At 42.5% G+C, this 5,821-nt stretch overlaps 1 pseudogene; it reads left to right on the top strand.

Moving 5' to 3' along the window:
• Positions 1–1,381: 1,381 nt before the first annotated feature.
• On the top strand, positions 1,382–2,655 carry LOC144778493 (28S ribosomal RNA; annotated as a pseudogene).
• The last annotated feature ends 3,166 nt before the right edge of the window (positions 2,656–5,821 follow it).

Raw genomic sequence — 5,821 nt, 5'->3', positions numbered from 1 at the left:
TGCTAATGGTAGGTTTGTATGCAGTTCCAGAAATTTAATTTCACCCCGTTCCTGATTCTCAATGGCTAGAACTAAGGCATGTCTGGCATTTTTACAATCCAAGTTATACGACAACTGTGAAGCGGGAGGTTTGCGGAATTTCCTAGATATTACAAATATTAAAGCCTTCAAATCATTAAACAACTTGTTATGTATTTGTGAGATGGATGATAAATACCTCTTCCCTGCACTGTCCCATCCCAAGTTGAGTATCTCATGCAAAAGTGTAGCTACACAGGAATACGTTTTACCCAACTGTACATCCGAGTCCTTCATATGTGCCCATTTCACTTTGCGCATATTACTAGATACAACTGTATTCAAATCAATACTGTCCTCTTGGACAGACTTCAGGCCTAATATCATGAGATCAATTTCTAGTGAAAGAACATTATGGTCGCTCTGTAACCGATCTATCACCATGAAGTCAATGAGGGAAGACTATAATAGTAGATCTATTAGAATACAGTCAATAAGACTAGTACTGAATTGTCTATTGAAAGTGTGTTTCCCCATACTATCTGAGCGGGATCTCCAGTTCACTGCTTGAAGGCCTACATTTAATGTCGGAGCATTAATTTGGAGAGCTAGTGATGTCCATTTCTTAATGGGCTCCAGGGACACCCTAGGGATGCCCCAGACAATGTCTTCATGTGAGCTAGTTCCACCTTCATCACACAATGGTTCAAACTGGCAATTAAAATCGCCACCAGCTATTATGAGAGGAGGCCATGTTTCAGCAATCATATGGAAGAGTAGCCGCTCCAAAGTATGCAATTCATAGGCTGAACCTCCTGGACTAGGATAGACTACACCAGCCAGGTTAGTGATGAACACACATAGAATGTCAGGTGAGGGCACTGGAACCTCTTTGAGTTCCCCTAATACGTTTGAACAAACTCAGATGGTCTGTCAGCCATCCAGACCTTCTTTCCCTACCATTTGAGCCTGCTTCTTTTCTAAAATTTACATAGTAGCCCAATAGAGTGGTTTCAGCACCAAGGTTTCCTGGAATAAACGGATGCTATGGTTATCATTAAAAGTAGCCCAATAAGGAATGTTAAGATTAGTGTTTAGGCCAGCTATATTCCATGATATCTTGGGGCTGCCACGGGGAGCTTTGAAACACATTTTCTCTACATCAGTATGAGCTGTTGTGTCATTAGAACCCCAGCTTCCATCTGGCAGAACTGCCTGTGGATGCATGTTCGAATGTCTATCAGCAACAGCAGACCTACGTATCGAACTAAAAGGTCTAAAGGGACAACTTTCTCATGCAATTCCTGATGGTCGCGGCCTACACTGTGACCATGGGGGGGGGGGGGGGGCAAATCTCATGAGTTCCAGAGCTGGGATACAGGATTGTGGCAGCCTCCCCCTTGCCACTACCTGCAAGATCTGCAAATCCTCTTTCACCCTTGACTGAGGTAATAAACAGGCCCGTCTCGCTTGCTCCGACGGGGAGGTGGAGCATGAGCGTGCATGATAGGAGCCGAAAGATGGTGAACTATGCTTGGGCAGGGCAAAGCCAGAGGAAACTCTGGTGGAGGTCCGTAGCGGTCCTGACGTGCAAATTGGTCATCCGACCTGGGTATAGGGGCGAAAGACTAATCAAACCATGTAGTAGCTGGTTCCCTCCGAAGTTTCCTCAGGATAACTGGCACTCTGAGCCCCCAGTTTTATCTGGTAAAGCGAATGAATAGAGGTCTTGGGGACGAAACAATCTTAACCTATTCTCAAACTTTAATTAGGTAAGAAGCCCGGCTTGCTAACGTGGAGCCGGGCATGGAATGCGAGAGCCTAGTGGTCCACTTTTGGTAAGCAGAACTGGCCCTGCAGAATGAACCAAACGCCGGGTGAAGGCGCCCGATGCCGACGCTCATCAGACCCCAGAAAAGATGTTGGTTGATTATAGACAGTAGGACAGTGGCCATGGAAGTTGGAATCTGCTAAGGAGTGTGTAACCACTCACCTGCCGAATCAACTAGCCCGGAAAATTGATGGCGCTGGAGTGTCGGGGCCCATACCCGCCCGTCGCCGGCGCTGAGAGCTGCGGGGGCTAAGCCACAAAGAGTAGGAGAGCCGCTGCAGTGCGCACGGAAGCTCGGGGCAAGGGCCTGGGTGGAGCCACCACAAGTAAGATCTTGGTGGTAATAGCAAATATTCAAATGAGAACTTTGAAGGCCGTAGTGGAGAAGGGTTCCATGTGAACAGCAGTTGAACATGAGTCAGTTGGTCCTAAGAGTTGGGCGAGCACCGTTCAGAAGAGATGGGCGATGGTCTCCGTTGCCCTCGGCCGATCAAAAATGAGTCCGGTTCAGATCCCCGAACTTGGAGTGGCGGAGATGGGCACCCTCGCGGCGTCCAGTACGGTTAGGCAAACTATCCTGGAGAAGCAGCGGGAGCCCTGGGGAGAGTTTTCTTTTCTCTGTGAAGGACAGGGCGTCCTGGAATGGGTTAATCTAGAGGGAGGGGCTGAGCCTTGGAAAGTGTTGCGGTTCCAGCGGCGTCTGGTGAGCTCTCGCTGGTCCTTGAAAATCCGGGAGAGATGTGTACATCTCGCGCCGGGCCGTACCCATATCTGCAGCAGGTTTCCAAGGTGAACAGCCTCTGGCATGTTGGAACAATGTAGGTAAGGGAAGTAGGCAAGTCAGATCCGTAACTTTGGGATAAGGATTGGCTCGAAGGGCTGGGTTGGTCGGGCTGGAGCGCGAAGTGAGGCTGGGCGCGCTCCGTCTCTGGATGCGAGGCGTGCCCTTGCTATGGATCGCACAGGCAAGACGAAAAAAAAGAAAAACGGAAGGCTTAATCGGACACACAAGAAAAATTAAGCAAAAGCAAAGGGCAGCTATAAAGAATACCAGGCAATGTTTAAAAAAGACAAAAACAAAATTGCCAGGATTATCACTGATGGGGCAGAAGATGCAACTTGTCCAATCAGTGCTGATTACATTTTTCAATACTACAAAAGCATAATTTAAAAAGAAAATCAGAAAAACCCTAAATTCATGGCGATTGATCGGATGCCGGATGAATGGGAAATTAGAAATTTATGTAAAGAAATAACACTGCTCAAAATTCCTTCGAGGACTCAGATTAAAGAAAGCAGTGGGGCCTGATAAGATTGGTCTGAATGACTTGTATAAAGTGCACAGCAGGCAACCAAGACTGCTGCCCAGAATGTTATCATTTTGGTTATCGATGAGAAGAGTACCAGAAAGTATCAAAACGAACAGGTCAATATTGATACCCAAAAATGTACCGATTAGTGAACTTAAAAAAATCAGAAGGTGAGAGGGTGTCTCGAGAATCTGACTCTTCTGCAAAATATCATAAAAGGGGCACGAAAAAACAGTCACTCATTAGCAGGAGTGTTCATAGATATCTCAAAAGCCTTCAACTCTGTCAGAAATGGTCACATTATACAAAGCCTTGCAAGGCACAGAGTTCTATCATTCATCAGAGACATAGTAAAAAAACGTATACACTAACTCAACATTTTTCAAGGGAAAAACAAAGCAACTCCTGAAATAACAATGAAATCTGGGGTTAAACAAGGTGACTCTTTATCCCCACTTCTATTTAACATTGCCATGGATCCTCTGATCTGTGATATTCAGAAAAATGGCAAGGGCTTCACATTCGGATCAGATGGTCTTATTGAGCAAATCACCGCCCTCGCCTTTGCCGATGACATTGCAGTACTCCGTAGCACCTGGGAAGGAATGAGTACAAATCTGAAAATCATTGAAAAGTTCAGTAAAACAACAGGATTAAAACTTAATGTGAAAAGACGCATGGATTTTATATCAGTCGCCATAAAGATCAATTCTTGATTAACAACTGTAACCCATGGCAGTTTGAAAAAGAAAATATTGAAAACATTCATCCAGGAGAAAGTGAGAGATACCTCGGATTGAACTTTGAGCCATGCATGGGCCATAAAAGCAACAACAAAATTATTGAGATTCTTGTTAATTGGGCTAAAAAACTTGATAATCTACCACTTAAACCCACGCAGAAAATAGAACTTTTGGGTCAGCACTTGGCCCCTAAACTGTCATTTAAATTGGAAATGACAGGAACAGAAGCTAAAACTTTAAATGTTCTGGATCAAACAATAAAAAGGTATGACGTGTTCTATTCCTTCCTGCATACACATGTGATGGTCTCCTGTTTTCGAAAAGGTAATTTGGGGGCCTCCGTATACCAAAACTATGTACAACAATTGGTCTCAATAAAGTCAATAGTTTATTGTACCTCAGGGCAGCTCCAGATCTGTATGTAGCTCATTCATTCATGTATGCAGGAGAAGTAATACACGAAATAATTGATAACCATCGAAACGCAGAAACTCAACATTTTAGACAGTAGGTTTCTGTGTTATGATTTAAATTTGTTAGCAACATATGATTGGAGAAAAGAAGAATTTGAGAAATGGGCAAATCTCCCTGTCCAATGTGATGGTATAAAATACTTAGCAAGTAATCCAACCTCAAACTTCTGTATCAGCAAACATAACAAAATGAAAGAAAATCAGTACATAGCTGTGCAGATGTTAAGAGCAAATGTTTTATATACTAGAGAAACCATCACTAGGGGAAGAAATCGTACAATTGCTACATGTAGGTATTGTAATTATGTTTGCGCAACAATTTCACATATTTCAGGCGCATGTCCTAAAACCAAGGACATTAGGATAAAAAAAATAATAAAATTCTGGAATTGCTCCTTGATCGAGCAAAAAGGTGTGGTTGGATGGCATATCATGTTAAGAATGATCAAGGTGAACTACAAAAAACAGATATAGTGTTTACCAAAAATGATACAGCTGTAGTGATTGATGTTTCTATTCATTATGAAAACTCGCAGAATTCCCTTGAATTAGCGTTTGGAGTAAAGTGAAATACTATCAGGATCTGCCACAGCAAATCAAAGATCTCACCAAATGTAACACTGTAAAATTTCATGGCTTTATCATTGGATGTCGTGGTATTTGTCCTCAATGTAATGATGTTCTGGCTGATCTTGGTCTGCAAATGTCATTCCCATTCAAGAAAAATGTTTGCCTGACTACTTTAATGGACACTCTTAAAATGTGCTAAGTATTCATGGACAATTGAGTATCAAGCTTATACTGATATGTACACTTTCTTGCAGCACACATCACCCTTATAAAGCATATTGTTTTAACATATTAGTTTATAGTTGACACAAGATTTAGTATAGATGTGAATTTTAAAGATGTGAATTTTTAGAATTTTATAGATGTGAATTTTCTAGTTACATGTGCAATTTGTAGATGTGTATTTTTATAGATGTGTGCTTATAACAGTTTAGATATAATTGGGTACATCATACTTATTGAAATGTCTTGAATGATGAATAGGTCTCAAATACTTTCATACACATAATTACTACACATTGATTATTGATGTCCTGCTACTCATACTTTAATTTCTCAGGACTGTTCATAGACAATTTTAAAATGTTGGAATAGTACTGCAGGGTGTACTATCTCTGGCCTATACGTGATCCCAGTTCCAGTGAGGACAGCGTTCAGTGTGGCTGTACTCCGGAGCGAAAGAATGTTGTATTGTTGGAAGCAAAACCGATTTGATGCTGATGGGCAGCATAATAACCCAGAATGAGCCACCGCAAGGTGGTACGGAAATAGTCAAATGTCTCGGCATCTAATTAGTGACGCGCATGATGGGATGAATAAGATTTCCACTGTCCCTACCTACTATCTAGCAAACCACAGCCAATGGAATGGGCTTGG

The sequence above is a fragment of the Lissotriton helveticus genome, chromosome 1_1 (assembly GCF_964261635.1).
Source record: "Lissotriton helveticus chromosome 1_1, aLisHel1.1, whole genome shotgun sequence".
In the NCBI taxonomy this organism is placed as follows: domain Eukaryota; kingdom Metazoa; phylum Chordata; class Amphibia; order Caudata; family Salamandridae; genus Lissotriton; species Lissotriton helveticus.
Note: the sequence above shows the minus strand (reverse complement) of the source record. Positions and strands in the feature narration are given on the sequence as shown.